We start from the raw sequence: 18281 nt of genomic DNA on the forward strand, positions 1-18281 counted from the left end.
GTGTTTTGGATATAACAGAACTCCGTAATGATGCTTATCTCATGAAAATATATTGGGCTTGCAGCATAAAAAAAAAAAATGCATGGTGTATTTGGAAAAAAAAATTCTGACCTTATATGAAACATCAACATACAAGGTGTTTTAATTTATTGGCTCCTCCTGAGGCTGTTTTTGCTTAATAAAAAAAAAAAAAAACAAACCAACAACCAAGCCAACAAAACCCCAACAAGTGGTTTCACTGCTTTAGACCTTTGTGTATCATCTCAGTTGCTCTTTGAGTCCATGTTGTCAGAGAATGTCAGGTTGAGAACGCAGAGCCGATTGCTGTGTTCTGCTCTCTAAATATTCTTTTTTTTCTTTTAGGCTCGAAATGTCAACAGGGGTGAGCTAGCAGCGATTAAAGTAATAAAACTAGAGCCAGGTGAGTGTTTTCTAATTGAAATAGGCCACGGAACCGAAAATACTTTCATCCTTAAGATACAGTTGTACAAAATCAGTTGAGTCCACTTACTGAAAAGAAAGGATAAGTGTTGCCTTTTAGTATAGGACAGAAATACTTTCTTTCCCCCATCCCACGGGGGTGTGGGAGGAGCGAGCAAGTGGCTGTGTGGTGCTCACACCACTGATTCACGGATGGTGGCAAATGCCCTGTGGGGGTGGTCGCAGCAATGGAAGCGGAGCAATTGGCAGTGCAGAGGCAAACCCATCTGGGCTGCCGCACTGTGGCAAGGTATTGCTGCCCGGGTGGAGAACCTGGCTGTAAAAGTCCGTCACGTAGATGCTCACATACCCAAGAGTCGGGCCACTGAAGAACATCAAAACAACCAGCAGGTGGATCAGGCTGCTAAGATTGAAGTGGCTCAGGTGGATCTGGACTGGCAACATAAGGGTGAATCATTTCTAGCTCGGTGGGCCCATGACACCTCAGGTCACCAAGGAAGAGATGCAACATACAGGTGGGCTCGTGATCGAGGGGTGGACTTGACCATGGACACTATTGCGCGCAGGTTATCCATGAATGCGAAACATGCGCTGCAGTCAAGCAAGCCAAGCAGTTAAAGCCCCTCTGGTATGGAGGACGATGGCTGAAATATAAATATGGGGAGGCCTGACAGATTGATTATATCACACTCCCACAAACCCGCCAAGGCAAGCGCCACGTGCTTACAATGGTGGAGGCAACCACCGGATGGCTGGAAACGTATCCCGTGCCCCCTGCCACCGGCCAGAACACTATCCTGGGCCTTGAAAAGCAAGTCCTATGACGACATGATAGACATGACGACAGAAAGAATTGAGTCAGACAACGGGACTCATTTCCAAAACAACCTCATAGACACCTGGGCCAAAGAGCATGGCATGGAGTGAGTATATCTCATCCCCTATCATGCACCAGCCTCCGGGAAAATTGAACGATACAATGGACTGTTAAAGACTATGCTGAGAGCAACGGGTGGCGGGACATTCAAACATTGGGATACGCATTTAGCAAAGGCCACCTGGTTAGTCAACACGAGGGGATCTGCCAATCGAGCTGGCCCTGCCCAGTCAGAACTTTTACGTATTGTAGATGGGAATAAAGTCCCTGTAGTGCACGTAAAAAAATATGTTGGGGAAAACAGTTTGGGTTATTCCTGCCTCGGGCAAAGGCAAACCCGTCCATGGGATTGCTTTTGCTCAAGGACCTGGGTGCACTTGGTGGATAGTGCGGAAGGATGGGGAAGTCCGATGTATACCTCAAGGGGATTTGATTTTGGGTGAGAACAGCCAATGATCTGAATTATGTGATGTTAAGTACTACATAATATTATATGCCACACTAATGTTATTACAGTAAGAATCGCCCAGATTAATGAAGAATAACTTCAGTGAAACCAAGCAAAGCACAGTGATCATGGTACCAGAACTGACTTCAACATGAAACAATCCAACACCACATACCGTCTCCATCTTTCCTGCCCTGGAAGATTATTACGACAGATGGAGCCCAAAGTCATGGACTAAATCAACACACCGAACACTTTAGAATGTTCACAAAACAAAAAAAGAGCGGGGGACTTCTTCAGACAAGATGTGCTTCCTAAAAACATTGCTGAAGGTGGAAATCCATTTACAGTTAATACTACCGCATTTGGTTTTGCAGTTCTGCAAATGAAGTCTTTCCCTCCCAGAGAAACTCCTCCCGATACTGAGAGGCTGTGTCTCATTACAGTATTTTATGGTAAAAACATCTGAAACACTAGTAGGCATCTTCCACCTCTCCTAAAAACCAAAGAGAGAGAAGCAACACCTTAGGACATCCAAAGAAAGTGAGGTGAGCCAACAAATGGCACAGGGTTCGGATCAGCAGGGCTCCACCGGATCACTGCCATGCCGCTCTTCAGGTGTAGCAGGATTCAGGTTCACGTAGGCACAGTGCAGGAAAGCTGCTGATTCCCAGCAGTAGAGATCTTCCTGTATTTGTATATGAAAGCATCAGTCTTTCCCAGACTAACCCCATAGACGCCATCTGGCACCAGAGACCCAAAACGTCTCTGTCGGCTGCTCGGAAAGGATTCTTCAACACCATTCCCCAAGGAGGAAGAATTCCCATCAACAATCAGGGCTTTTGCAGTGGCGGCTTCACTTGCGCCATCAGAAATGGCATTAGGAGACGCATTTTCAGCACTCTTGGTAATGCCATCCATGCGCTTATGGAGATCTTGGCTCAGCAGCAATACAATAGTGCCTCCAACACGAAGTACTCTGGCAATTGCAGGAAAAATAAAGGTTAGGTGTTCATCCTGCCTGGCATTCATTCACCCGTGCAGAACTCGACACTGCTGACACTTCAGATGCCAGGTGCGTTCGATAAAACACCTAAAGACGTCAAGGGTCATGGCTCAACTCAGTAAGCTACGTCTCCAAATGGAATTTAAATGCCCTATCTTCATAGCTCTTCCTAAATGGGAGAACTGGGCCCTATCCTGACTCCCAAACATTTCCGACCTCGGGAGTTCTTTCCATTGTGTTAGCAGGGAAGATGGACCATGTGTTTTTTCACTCTTAGTACTCTTCCAAGGACTGAGGAGAGTATCACCTTCAAACCCCGTTTTTGGGTTGCATGAGCCTCCACCAGTCTGCAAAGGAACAGCTTCCCAGGGCAGCAAGAGCTTTTCAGGTTGATAAGGCAATCCTGAAGCTGGCCTTTCCCTTTGGAAACTTTAAAAGGTCTGACCTTTCCATGTTCCACTGATCCTTAATGGCTTTCAAACTCAGGAAACAGAGGAAAATTTACCATTGTTTGCAATCCGTTTTTCCTTGTACATGAGGAAACGTTACACTTGGCTTTGAAAGGGGGGGGGCGGGGGGAAGACTATCCTGGTTCTGTTCACAGCAACTGGACTGAACAGTCTTACTGGTGGGGCTCTCCTGGTAATGGTCCCTTCCTCGCCCCCACCTTCCCAAGGAAATACTTTGCTTAGGATGGCCCAACAGAGCAAATGAGACCAGAAGACAAGCACGGCCAAAGGGAGGAATGGTCAGCGTAAGCTGACCTAAGATTGCCCTGCCGTTCTGTGGCGCTACCTCACCTTCCTCACCATCTTCCCACCCCATTCCTGCATCGGGTGAGCGAGACCAACACCCGCTGAAGACCCATCCTACAGGAAGGGCTTGTTTTCAGCCAAAAAAAGAAAGAAAGGGGCAGATGGTTTGAACCGCCCGTTAGAAGCGGCCCGCCATTAGCTTGGCTCAACTCTGCCACAAAACGACAGGGCGAGAGATGAAAGGAGGCATCTAAAAGCAGACCAGGTGGCTAGCTGGACATGCCAGTACACGCTGACAGAAAGGAAAATGCATACCCCCTTTTTCTGGGCTGAGATCCTTCCTGACAAGGCAGGCTGGTAAAAGCTTGGTTGTGAACCCAAAAGGAAAGCCTATGATTTTATACACAAGCAGTCCTCAACTGAGAAAGGATTAATGCTTTATTTGCCTGGCCAGGCTTTAAGTTTGTCAAGGTCAGCCTCTTCTCTTTCTCCTTTCTGTCACCATCACGCCTTGTAAAGGACCTTTGTGAGCGTGGCTCACACAAGCAGCTCATTCCTTGTCAGCTTGCGCTGCCATCAGCACTTCCACAGCTTGCAAGACAAGCCACAACAGCCTTTACGGGACAAGCAAAGGACTCAGACTTTCACAGCCTGCACAGGCTCAGATTACAGAGCTGGAGAGTGTTTGGAATAAAGCAAACCTGAAGCTGACTAAACGCTTCGGATCGCAAACCATCATGACATTTACACCAAGCCCCAAGCACGTCAAAGGCCACACGTACCTCTCCATTTCCTGGAGAATATCCGGAAGGAGCTGTATGTCTTTTGTGATCTTGAACTTCTTCCCAAACGGAATATCCGAAATCACAGTGTCAAAGCTTTCTGAAGGCAACGGCAATGCTGCAGAATAAAGGCAGGTCTTTACATCCAACTATCGGAAAAATGAACAGCAGCTATGCCCTCATTCACCTTACAAAACTGTAAGATCCTTCTGGACCCTTCCTCACAAACGGCACTACGAAGCTACCAACCCAATGCAGACTGGGAAGAGACAAATGCACGAGAGCGTGGTTTAGCTTGCAGAGTCCCTGTTACTGGCAATACGTTTGCCCCAATAGCAAGACTCTCCGAACAGGGGACTGCATGGGTCCAAACTAACTGATGCTTCTCGACTCACAGTACATCTTTACAAGCAAAATGCAAAAGAAGAGCTAACCTTGCACGCACTTTACTTGGCGCAGATGTTCAGACGCACACGTATGAATGGCAAGGAACCACACGTTAAATACCCCTCCACCCCCCCCCACCCCCCCCTTCTCTCCCCCCGCAAGAATCTGGTTACAGCCACAATCGCTTGGATTCCGTTGGAGCTAATGTCTTTGAAGTATCTCCCTGGAGTTTCTGCATCCTGGGAATAGTCAGTTCTCTTGACCATGAGGCAGCACTGCACCCTTGTGGTGATGAAGACTGGCCACGTACCAGGCTGTGCTGGCCAGAGCGTAGCCAGCATGTGAAAGGACGAGACTATGGGTTCTCCATCCCTCAGGATGCTCAAAACTCGACTGGTCAAGGCCCTGAGCAACCTGACCCAGCTTTGGGCTTAGCCCTGCTCCGAGCAGATGACAGGGCTAAAGACCTCCAGCGGTCCCTTCCCACCCAAACCCAGCTGTGATTCTGTGCCAGCCTTTCCAGAATTGGCTGGAGAGGGTTCTTGGACCACCCTTGGAGCAACGCTTGCAGCACAACAATTTTATAACAATTTTTATCTACAAGTGGAAGGACAAGTTACCTACAGTCCTTCTCAAAACATGCAGAAGTAACAGCTTCTGACCAGCGACAAAGACACCAATTACTTGTTCAGTATTAGAAAAGCTTGACATCAAAGTACCTTCCATTACCCTAGAAGCCGGGGCCAGTCGCAGCTTTTAAGTAAGAAATAAAGCTCGCTCTCTATATTCTTACAGAAAAAGAAATAGTAATGTTTCTTACCATTCTGGTAAGAAGTAGACATTGCAAGGTAAGAAAATATGCATACGCTTCATCACCCATGCACAGGGAAAAACACCCAGCTTTCGTCTGTCATTAATTTCATAAAGGACTAATTTAGACTCGGGCTTTGAGGCCCAGAATAAGGTCATAAAATTATTACCTTTTCCCCAGACTAGCTCATGAACTGAGAGCAAACAAATTCCCTCTCCAGGAAAAAGGCATCGTCATCTAAAATACACCTACTGCAAAACATTAACAATTCAACACTGAGCTTAATGGGTCCCCACTATTACTCATTTGGTACATTTAAGTTACCAAATGGGGGGGGTGGGGGTGGGGGTAGAGGGGAGAACAAATAATTATCCGTTTGCTAGCACTACAGAGTCGCTACTCAGCTATTTGCTGAGCGTTAGTTCTACTACACATCCCCCCAAGAGAACCTACACTACCCGTGTAATCCCAGAACCACAAGAAACTTCAAACATGTCTCACTTGGAAAGCCTACAGACATACCTTTCACAGAAGCTCTAAGTAACTCAATCTTATCCATCAAGCCTGCAGTCCTAATATTCACAGCTGCACCCTCCAGCTGTGAATCACTTATATCAGCACCCCAGTAACAGGCTTCCTGTTCAGAGAAAAAGAGAAAAGCCATTTGGTTGACAAACAGGTCTATTTATTTCATAAACCCTTCTCAGAACTGCCTTGTTGGAAGAACGACTCTTCCAGGACAAACCCCTTGCTGGGCGATCTACTACCGCTACGCAGAGCAACACCTAGACCCCGAGGACGGAAGAATGGGGGAAGCCTGTGCTGTCTTCACTGCTTTCACGTTCTGCTCAAGACACTTGTAACTTACAGAAGTATTGAGGCTATGTCCTAACAACAAGATCCTAGCTAGCTACAGACAGCCACGCTGCCTCTACTACTGATTTATACTGATACAGCACCCACCTGCACAAGTACGTAGAACTTGGTTTCACATTCCTGTGGAGGAAAGTTTGTACTAAAACACTTTTAGCAACTGCCTAGAAAGATCAGTTTGGTTCCAGCTTTCCAGTAATGGACCTTGGTATAACTGCGCGACAGATTTTTCTTGATGCAACTACAAGCCGTCTTGCAAAGGTCCTGCCTCTTGCGGCTGTGATACTCACGGGCCACTCTTTGGCAGCTTCCAGCAGTATCGTTCCTAGCCCACACATGGGATCCAGCACAAAGGCCCCCGCCTGCAAACATAAAGGGGTTATTGCATCCCAAGCAAGACAGACTCCTCTCCCAGGACAAAGCTTACTCGGGGATGTACACATCACCTACATACTCCCACTGACTCCAGTGTAGGTAACAATGATCACTGGTTTACCAGGCCAAACTTGCTTGTAAGAGAATATAGTTAAAAAGCATTAGTAGTTTCACTAAAGACAATGCATCAATGCATCTAGCCTTGAGGGGACATTTAGGGGAAAAAACGATGAGTGGACTGCAGACAGATACTGGTACCAACTTAATCTGTGGAAAACATCACCCTTGCTTCTGTTTTCCCTTGGGAGAACCACCCCAAACAAGGTTTGAAGCCTGGACAGTGAAAAAATCTTGCCATTTAGACATATATCTGTACAAAGAGTAACACCTCTGCTGAGAAGGACCTGGGATTACAGCAGGGACCTGGCTGAACAGCAGGTGACAGTGCACTCTGATCACAGATAAGGCAAACCCCGTCCACATGCATTAGAGCATGGAGCATTGAAATCACCACACCTCTTCAAAGCTTCCAGCTCCATCTCTGACGAGCAGCAACCCCCCCCCCCCGCTTCATTCAGGACTCTACATCTTTGCCACGAACGTTCGCTTACACTGATTTCAGCCAGAGATGCCGTGGCCCACGCAATTGTTGACCGCAGTCCTGCTGTTTTGATATACTCTCTGTTTGCCAACGGAAGCCTGCAGACAGCAAAAAAATCAACCTAAGATAATGGTACAGCCACCCAGAAAAGCCCACGTAAAATGAAAGAACAAATGAACCGGACAGATCTGCAGACAGACAGACAAACGGACAGAAACCACAGTCTGCTTTTATCCATAACTCACTGCAAAGTCTGGCCTACGTGCTCAGGTAAGCTCCAGACAGACCACAAGACTAATGTGACAGTCCAGTGAACTTTCAACCAGAAGATAAATACTCACAGTGGACAGCAAGACTATTTAGAAGCTATGCCTGTTCTGATACTGCCAAGACAAATCTGGTGAGCAGAATGCCTACCTGAAAAGAGGAATCCCCACCACAGAGTGAATGTCATTAAGATGTACAAAGACCTGAAAGAGGAAAAAAATTACATTACAGGCTCTCAACCTGACACGACAATAGCTTTAACTCTTTTAAACCAGACACAGAAGATGTTTCTACGAACTTCTGATCCTAGATTTTAAGAACAAAAATACATGCTTTAGACAATTATGATTCATTGGAAGAAATCACACTAGGTCATCTGAATGCCACTTTAAAGAGGATTTAATATTTAAGCAAGCTGGGAGGGCAATTTTGTCAGCCAGGAATCCATCAGCAAGCACTTGAATCTTTAAGGGAACCAATTTTTGTAATGCTGAATGGATATTTTTAATTATGAAACCATTTACTCTAAGCAGGAGAAGATTATTCACTGCATACTAGCACTCAGTTACTCACACACACACTTTTTTTTTTTTTTAAAACAAAACAAAACAAACCAAAACAAACAAGTGCCGCTAAGCAGTATTTCAGATGGAAGGCAAATGTGGGTAGTCCTTCCAGAAGCATAGGCAGCTCAAAGAAATTGTCCTCCTGTCCCATAGAGAGCATGCCAAAGGAAGACTGAGCTCCCCAACAGGTCTTGCATGGCTGCAGTCCCTCCCCAGGAAGCCCAACGAGAAACGTGATGCTTTTGAAATATCCCAGTCCTCAGCACTTGAATGGTTTCAGAGCAAAAAATCTGGACCAGAACAAGAGCCCCACCTGAGGCTCAACAAAGCCATATTTGATGGACAGCCTGGGAAAACCAGAGCCAGTAGATGAACTCGGAGCTTTTACAGAAGGCCTCAGACCTCCCAGCGTCAGCGCTGAGAGCAGCTGCCATACGCCAAGCACAGGGATGGAGAAACAGCTTGTCAAGAGCAGTGAGTCCTTTCCAAGGTCTCCAGACAGCTCGCACCATGGAGGGTGCCTTAAGCAAGCTGCTTGTCAGGGACAGGGTCTAGGAGGGGGCTCTTCCATAGACGGCATTCTCAAGTCGAGTTCCTCGAGAACACAACCTTGCCGCTCGCTCTCTTCCCCTACAGAGGCTAAACTACCTGCCCAACGGCTCAGGTGATCTCCATTTTCAACAGAGTCAGAGTCCAGCAGTGTGTAAGCGTGCTGGATCCTGAGACATCGCCCGTATGGCTCCTTCCCCTCACGTACAGGCCCATGCTGGCCATGCTGGTATTTATTTAAGCGCTCTGGAAGGCACGCGCACAGTGGCTACCAAAAAGCTTTGCTCAGCGCTACCAGATGATTTCTAGTTAAATTCAGCGGCAGAAAGACAAACAGGGAGAGGCCACGGTCCTGAGTGCAACGGGAGCAGAGAACAAAACAAAAGATACCGGGGGCAATTCTGGAAGCAGCAACAGGCCACCTGGCAGACAAGCACCGCTACCTCCAGATCGGGGTCCCGCAGATCAGCCCGCCACCCAAACTGCTTCACGAGCGCTATGCCAAGGGCTCTTCCGATCTCCTGCAAGGGGAAAGAACAGTCACAGGCAGTAAAAACAACAGACTTAAGAAAACCACACGTCACAGCCTTGACTGCACAACCCTCATGAATACCCGGGAAAAGAAAGAGTCCCTCTTTACCCCCGCTAGGAGAACAAGTCGTACAAAGGCCAGAAGAGGTACAACAGGGCACAGCAAGCGAGCCAGGGGTAGAACAAACACACCGCAGGACAAAATGACTATCGCTCAGCTGGAGCGCGGGAGGCTGAAGTTCAAGTCCTGCCCAAGGTACAGCAAAACTGGTCATCATCTCAGGATTCTCTCTGACACGCACAAAATATTTCCGATGGCTGTAAACTAGATTACCTAAGAGAAAACCTATGAATGCACAACTGCAGCTCACAATGTTAATGCTTTCATGCAATCTAGAAAGCTCTGACTACCTTCAGATTATGAGAGTTCAAACACACAGCACAAATTTAAGCAAACATTAGTGCTGGCAGGCTCACGTGTCCCACCTTCCCAAGGTACTAGCTTGGGGGGGGGTGGGGGGCAGAATCTAGTTGAACTACTGTTACCTTCAAGTAAGAGAAATCTACATAAATTGCAGCTACACAGTGTTTCTCCTTTAATTTTTTAAGTTTTCCTCACAGTAGAAAGATCTTCTAGATGAGAAGAGGGCTGGACGGAAAGGGCCCCTGGAGGTCTCTATGCCACCACTCTCTCCCAAGGACCAAAATCCACCCCCCCCCCTCCCAGGACACCTCCCAGGGCTGCACCACCCGCCTGGGGAACAAGTTCTCCCCAATACCCAACCAGAGCCCACCGAAGCTGCAAGTTCTGGCTTTTGCCCTTCTTTTACGCTGTCTGCCGCAACCGAGAGGAGTCTGGGTCCACTGTCTTTGCAATGGCCCTTGAACTAGCTGTAAAGTACTAGCAGATCGCTCCCCAGGCTCCACAAGCCCAGCCACCTCAACCTCTTACCTTTACTCATCCACAATAAAAGGCATTGATTTGAAAAACATTCAGGGCAACAGTGCCCAGAAATTAACAACAGCCCTTGTATTTCCACCCGTTTAAGGTAAACGCAGGTTAAGGGCTTTTTTGAGAAAATACGGAAAAAGCTTCGATCAGTCTCTTATTCTGAAACACGCAACACGCAATTGAAACGACAAACTACGCACCTCCCTTCACCTTTGCTGAATTCTTTTAAAACAGAGGTACTTTAGCATACCTGTGAGGGAAGTATTTTGGCACTCGCTCCACCCACTACAACGACAGGAGACTCTGAAACTGAACCTAAGCTGCTCATTCGCAATAGGTTTCTCTCCACTGCTTCTGGAAGGGTCTTCTAAGGAAGTCTTGCTTTCAGTCCGGCAGTCCTGATCGCTCTTTCTCTCTGGTACCACACACCTCTCTCCAGCTTCCACTTGACATTCCCCAGGCACAGGCTCTCTCACTTGTTCTGCTTTCTGCCTTTTAGTTGCAATGTTTCTCTCTTCTTCTGATTTTCTCTTCAGGGGCAATCGGTTTTCTTGAGAGACATCGTCTTTTTTCCCCTCGCTCCCACGAAGGTTTCGCCAAATAGAAATAACGTCCAGCCAATACTTTGGTTCCCCAGCGACAAGGCTTTTAATCTCTTGCAGCATTTTCCCTGGAAGAAAAAGCAGTTTCAGGTTAAGTAGTTCAGTCTCAGCACCTGATTTTCCTAAAGACTGAGAACAGCTGTTAACAGAGACTGTGTTCAGATTTCATTCATGTGGGAATCCAGGAACCACAGCAGCAGCAGACATCACAGGCACAGCTGAGCTCTCAACACCCACGTACCCCACCAGCAGAGACCCAGGCATCCCCCCGATTACAAGCTCTGCAGAACCAAGATTAAATCGCGCAGGAGTTGAGCTCTGCAGAAGAATTCAGCAGCTCTAGAAAACCAGACCACCACCTCCGAGAGTCATTCCCAGGGACGGAGGACCAGCCTACCATGCCATCCTGCCCAAAAAGCACTCGGTCCAGCATTAGAGATGAGGGACACTTTCCGGGATTGGAAGACAGACATGAACACGAACCACTTTGATGCAGCTCAGAAAAGCCACAAGTTCATTCGTTTGGAGGGGAAATCTCTCCTTGCCGTTCATCAACCTGCCTTCAATCCTGCAAAGTCTCCAACACACACCTAAACTTACACCCGTGGGTAGTCCTCTTGAGCTAGCTACGACAAGAGAGGCACGAGGAATATAGAGGCCAATTCACTTACAAACCTTGAAGCTGGTCAGGGGAGGGGGGGGGAAGGTGTTTTTCTTTCTCATTTTAAATTTCAGGATCATGGTTGAATTTGATCCTCAAAGCTGAAGGCCATCTGCGATCTCCCAAATAAAATCCCACCAGCACACAGATACCAATCCATCTTACTTGAAATTCTTACTCCAACACTGAAAAAGAATGTGACCCGAGTAGCTGAGATTTACAAGAAATCTGTGTACTGAACAGTTAAGTGACACAGCATATACGTCTGGGTCCACTCTGCCTAAAGGAAAATGACTCATCAGTAAAATGCATTCAAGGTGTCCAGAACTGGACTTCAGTTTCAGGGTGGGGTGTTTGTTTTCTTCTTTTTTTTTTGGGGGGTGGGGTGGGGGGGAAGGTGTCTTACACATACACATATACGTACAGTGCCAGCAGAACACAAGCTGGTAAGCGTCATGGTTTAACCTCCGTTGGCAACTGAGCACCACACAGCCGCTCAATCACCCCCCCCCCGCCCCGGTGGGATGGGGGAGAGAATTGGAAGAGCACAAGTGAGAAAAACTTGTGGGTTGAGATAAAAACAGTTTAATAATGGCATAGGGATGGAACAATTTCACAACAGGACCGAAAATCCTCTTTGGCCACACCACAGAGTTTTCCTCAAAGAGCTGCACGCTCAACAAGGCGAGTCTCTCTCACCTTCTCTCTCAGGAATCATTTTTTCCCCTCAGACGAAGGCTCATAAAACTCAGCCCTGGCCATTTCAGCATAAAGCTTACCAGCAGCTGATAGACACCCGCAGAGCAATACGGGTGGACGCTCCCCTCTTTGCTTGTCACCGCAGCATTTCCTTACAAGAGGAGGTTTTGGGTAGGATATTAGTTGAACATAACCTCCCCCCGCCAGTTCCCACAGCCCTGCCCTTTGGTTCCCTATATCCCTGCTGCATTGCCCTGTCGGCTGTGGCAGAACAGCCGTTGCGTGTGGCCAAGCTGCGAGCTCAGCTCTAAGAAGTGACACAGCCGAAGCGCTTGTTAAAGCCTAGTCAGCATAACCAAACTGGTTTTCTTCCAAAGTGAGAAATTTCTTAAATTTTCTGCACGAAAAATGAATCCGGTTCAAAGTACTGTAACATGCAGCCCTGAGAAAAGTCTCCGATTACTGACAAGGCCTATTAGCACAATGGAAGTTGGACTAAGTTAAAGCAGTCGAGCAGCATCGGATAACTGCAGGAGGAGGATCCATCGGTGTGTTAAGGACCTGGATCACAGCCTGAAGGAGGGGAACACGTATCATCTTACAACTTTGGAAGCTGTCTCATCTCTTAGTTTTGATCAGCCATCTATAGTTTTTTAATGATGAAACAATAGGCCTGCTTTGTTTTTTCCACCCTACAGTCCATAAGCTGAGAGACTGCGGTAAGGCACCGGCCACAGAATTTTATTTTAAAAAAGAAATGAAAATTATCCATAAAATACAACGTGTTCAGAGCTTTTTAAGTGTGGAACACGGTGGTGAACTGGATTTGCTGTGTATTACACTGCGCTCTTGCTTTTCTTGTGCTTGAGGTCTTGCCCTCCTCTGTGATAAGCTTGCTTGGCCACTGCAGAATGGCACTCATTCTGTCAAATGTTTTTCAGCTGAAGTGAGACACAATTGATGTGGTTGGTATGCTCCTCTATCTTCCATATTGACAAAAATTCTGTATGGCAAGTGGATATTTTCATGAGTTTAGTAGTTTTTTTATTTAGAATTAAACATGTTATAGTGTGGCATTACTGGCTCTCTGTATTCTGCTTGCCCCGTTCAGAGCCGGAGCATTACAATGGAAACGGGGAATATATTTAGGCGTTACTGCCGTGTTTCTTAGCATTTCGAATGGATACCACAGTAAATTATTTCTATAGCTTTTCTCCCGTCCCCGTAGCAAACTGTGCGCACAGAAACGTTTTATGTTTTAACTGTACAGATTTAGATCTTAAGACTTCTTACTTAATATTTATTCTTATTTTTCTTTTGATAGGAAATCCTTAAGTAACATACAATTTTAAATTCTCGGGATGCTCTAAAACAAATATGGCAAGCATGCCTGTCATCTTTTTTTTTTAATCTTTCTTTGGACCACTGGTTTTCTTACCGAGAGAACAAATTTTTGCCTGTGTGTTCTCTTGAGGATTGGAGGGAATAGTAATTAAAGCTGAATCTGAGGTTTTAATTCTAAAATTTTCTAGTCTTTCGTATTCCAGTAAGTAGACTTGTTGAAAAACAGAGGGGGCTGTACTGTTTACTTTTTGTCCGTTCTTCAAGAATTCAAAGAGATACTTTGCATTTTTGGTACTTTTTCTTGATTATTGGACTTGGAGATTTTTTCCACTTTAACTCGCAATGCCATAATTTACTTCAAAGAATCAGGGTTATGACATTATAATCTCTGACATTACAAGCTATGACATTATAATGCCTGATCTACTTGAAGATGCCTCTGCTGATTGCAGGGGATTGGACTAGATGACCAATCTAAAGGTCCCTTCCAGCCCAAACTATTCTATGATTCTATGATTATTAAGGAGAAAGTGCCTTTATGGGAACGAGGGTGTAAAATAATTAAATGCTTTGAAATACGGCAATTTTCTGTTTAAAAATAAAAATACCAGCCTTGATGACATTTTTCTAGGGAAGGAATCGTTCATAATTCTATTTAGAACAGTTTATCTGGATAATCTTTCAGGAAGCATTCAATACAAAACAGGGATTTTTGGGGTGGGAGGATAGTTTTTATCCTTGTAAATACGGCACAATCATTGCAGCAATTATTTTAATAGGTCAGTCTTTCACTGTAGCGCCCTCTATGAGTAACACGTCTGCTGGGCTGTACCCCGTCCTGACTCATAACTTTCCTTTCTTTTGTAACCAAAAGAGGAACCCGACAGCAAACTTCAAAGAACGGTGAGTATGTTCTTAGGTGATGAGTGGGCAAATCAGCATGGGCATAGCTGATCGGCTTTGGTTTTGGCCGTTTGAGAGTGTTGGAGATGCTTGATAGTACTCACCTGAGGAGACAGTAGTCATTTCAATTTAGTAGAACTCTGCTTGGTTTTTTACAAGTGATAGTGCTAGAATCAAATTCGTTGCAGGCTTCCTGGGTCGGCATACCTGTACTTCTCTGGAAGCAGACATGAAAAGAAATGTTTTAAAGAAAGATGCATGTGGCTAAATCGATTACTCCTTCCTTACGCAGGGGTCGTAATAGGATGAAAGGACCAAATAGTTCATCCACAGCTGGTTAAGGTAACTCCATAAAGTTAGATTGATTGCTCTTGAAAGATTGAGAGATTTCTTCTGCAGTGCATTGACTTTTAAATAACTTCCAAGGAACAGCTGTGCATGTGCTGATGAGCTTGTCTTACACTTACTACGACGTTTCAGATAAGATACTGGCTTGTTTGGACCAAAGGCTAGAAGAAGGTTAATGCGTTTGACTTGGGGGAAGCTTTCACTGTCAGCTACATATGTAGCCATCTTACTTCATTTTCAAGTCTTCAGTGGGGATTACGTAGTAGCACAGGCAAGCTGTAGTCTCTTTTGACAATGTAAATTGTAATACTGTGTATGAATATCTCCTCCACTAGCCAGAGGCGCACCTAGCTTGCTTTGCTGCTGTCAACAGCATGTGTTGTTTGTGCATAGACTCCAGTTCTAAATAGCCTTCAGGCCTGTTTCCAGCCTTCTTTTGTGTTTCAGCTTCCGCTTGTGAAGCTTCCTAGTCTTTCTAAAACAATTTAAAAGTGAGCTTTTCAGAGCAGGCTGAAGTCTGGCGATATGCAGTCTTCACTTCCACTGGCCTGAACAAGGCATGAATACGTGGAATTGCTGCGTATCAAGTGGAAAGGGGAGCTGGCTTGTCTTCCTCGAGGTCTCCGAGGTGTGGCTGGGCATTTCGTAAAGAAATCCTCCAAACAGAGAGAGCTGCCTCTAATAAAAGTGTATTTAAACTCCACCAGCCAAGAAAGGAAGAGTACCGTCTACATCACATTTGACGTGTTTAGTTTTTAACATCTTTAGTCTAATTGCTAACCAGAAGGATTGCAAGTTGCCTGGAGAGACTGTGCTCTGTGTTCTGAGAAATCAGCTGAGGCTAATTACCGGGGGGCGGGGATGGTTGTAAGGGAGGAAGCAAAAGAAAAGGTCAGAGTTATGCTGTCATTAAATTGTCACTACATTGTTGCTACCTAGATGAATGACCTGCTGCGGCTATGGACTACGCAGGCTTCTCCTACACACTTCTTTGTAGGTTTTCTAGCAAGCTGATCAGCTCACTTCCAAATACAACTCTTTGAAAGAGGTGGTCAGTAAGCTTTTTCTCCCCACATGGAGCAGACGGTTTCAGAGAAAGTTTCAAGGTCATCTTGATAAATACAGCGCCGGAGAAAAGGCAGACTTGTGCTTAATGAGCAGCTTTTGGAGCTGTGGGGCTGAATTAAACCGTAGCGGACAGAGCTGGAGTGGGAAGACATGGAAAGAAGTGTCATCACTAAAAGCATTAATGTACAGGGAGGAAAAACATAGTATGCCCCTCCTACATCTGTAGGAAAAATAACCGTCTCTATATAGTTTGACGGAAGTAATCAGTGTTTTGCCGGAGTCCTACTTCTGTTGCAAAATACCACCTATGGTGCCGTGAAGAAAGAAAGAAGAGCAGCTTTTCTTTGCTAAGCGGGTCTTGAGCTTATTATTCTTGTAAGCTTAGTCTGAGAAGAGGGATTTTGTTCTTAGCGTATTTAGCATCTTTGTTTTTACCTCTCCCCTCCAAGAGATAATTCATTCTGCAGGACCATAGTCTGTGATTCTGATAAGAAATTCTGCTGGTACGGGTAAACGTGGACGTAATTAATTTTCCCCAAAGTTCGATAAGCAAGAAACTAGCAAGCATAATAGTGGATTACAGCTCAAATCGACAGTTGGCATTTTCAGGCTTTTCTGCTAGGTCGGTCCTGCAAAGCATTTCGATTGCCAGCCATAGCACTTTTCTCAGTTATATTATTGGCTGTGTCACACGTGGCTGACGTTATTCTAGGAGGTCGTTCAGTGTCTCTGTAGCACAATTCACCCAGAAAAGTCAATTGTCTTTGCGAAACTCGACTAATGCTGTAAATGTTTTTGAAAACTTTGGGTGAAAGTTGCTATAGAGTATAAAATGTGAATCTTACGATAATTTTGGAATAGTAGCGTTCCTGCTAGTGGAAAAATGCAATTGATAGAAGACGTGATCGGAGCACATCAGGTACTGGTGTTCTTGCTTGTTCACCCCGCGCATAGCTTGAGTGCCTGGGGCTCTGACCTGAGGTTGCTAAGAAATGCTTATGGCTAAGATAAACGCTGCTTGATTTGGACTGGGGTCTGTAGCTGAGGAAAAAAAATATATGTTTATAGTTTCATATGAAAGATAATGACAAGAATTGCTCAAAAGATCAATTATCTGTAAGAAATCACTGTCAGGTTATCTCTGGATGAGGTAAGAATGCAAAAATTGGAGGTTCGGAAGAAAAGGAAAGAACATGATTTTACTCAGAGGTACGACTTAAGAGCAGAGTAACACGTGATTGGAATATTAATAGAATGTGGCTAGTCAGGAATTGTGGACGTGTAAGACAAAGGGAGACAGTGTAAGCTTGTAGAGCAACAGTTACGCACACTCGCCAAAATCAGAAAGCAGCGGAAATAAACATGTGGAAACGGCAGAGCTGTTGATAAATAAAAGAAGGCAATGCTGCCACGGCAGTAGCTTTGTACAGACACTACCTAGTCAGATACGATAAGGCGTCTTCAAATCGCAAAATTACCCTGCATCTGGGATTTGGTTTAAATGTGCCAACTTATTTGAACAATTAAGAGAGTGCTGCAAGACAAGGTATCTAAAAAAAGTTTAGGGACATGCTGCAAACAGCATCCGTTTCTTGTCAATAGAGGTTTCTTAGGCTTTGATTCCTGGCAATACGGAGCGTTGGCAATACTGTGAAGGCAGAAGGCAATTTGATCACAAAATTTAGGCTCTGAAGAAGATGGATGGACAGCAGATTGCAAAGCAGCGTGCTAGAATAGGCTGAACTGGGAAGCGGGTAGGCTGCACCCAGCTCAGGAAAGACGTTGTTCATCATGTGTCATTTCCTTAAGCTGTTTTCAGAAAGGAAGCACAGCATGGATCCAAGTTGAGAACGTAGGAGGTGAGTGATCTAGCAGATTCCCTTCTAGCACCTGAGGCTCAGGAAAGAAGTGAACGGAGGGAAAAAAAAAAAAAAAAAAAAAGCCATGTCAGTCTCCAAAGAGTAGGAGTATAAAATGGCCCAAGTAAGTATGTATGGACAAAGGCAGAAAAGCTGGGCTCAAAATAGTCATCTAGCAATAGCTGGAGGCTAAATGGCAAGAAGGATGTATTGTTTAGGTGCAGAAGTAGCAGGAAGACAACTAGGAAAATTGTGTAGAATTGTAAATTTCCTCTTAAGGAAAGGAGAGTTCTCAGAAGACGTTTAAAAAAAAAAAAGGTTGTGTTGTGTATTAGTTGTTTTTCGTCTGCTTTTGCTTAGAAGGCAACTCCGATTAGATGGCTCACCGGTATCACTAAGGCCGGTGCCAAAGGGGTTGGGACTTCAAGAAGAGCACAGTTGAAGGAGCACCTGGAAGTTTCCACACGCCAAGAGCCAGTCTCAGGGTGTACGTGGCTCTTGAAAATCCTGTCTACCGGATGCAGTCCTAGAGACCAGAGAAAGGAAGAAGCCGGGGGTGGTGTACTAATCAGCTTA

At 45.5% G+C, this 18281-nt stretch overlaps 1 pseudogene; it reads right to left on the reverse strand.

Moving 5' to 3' along the window:
• Window positions 1-1828: 1828 nt before the first annotated feature.
• On the reverse strand, window positions 1829-15920 carry LOC143158683 (U6 snRNA (guanine-N(2))-methyltransferase THUMPD2-like; annotated as a pseudogene).
• Window positions 15921-18281: the final 2361 nt, after the last annotated feature.

This window comes from Aptenodytes patagonicus, chromosome 3 (genome assembly GCF_965638725.1).
Source record: "Aptenodytes patagonicus chromosome 3, bAptPat1.pri.cur, whole genome shotgun sequence".
Classification (NCBI taxonomy): domain Eukaryota; kingdom Metazoa; phylum Chordata; class Aves; order Sphenisciformes; family Spheniscidae; genus Aptenodytes; species Aptenodytes patagonicus.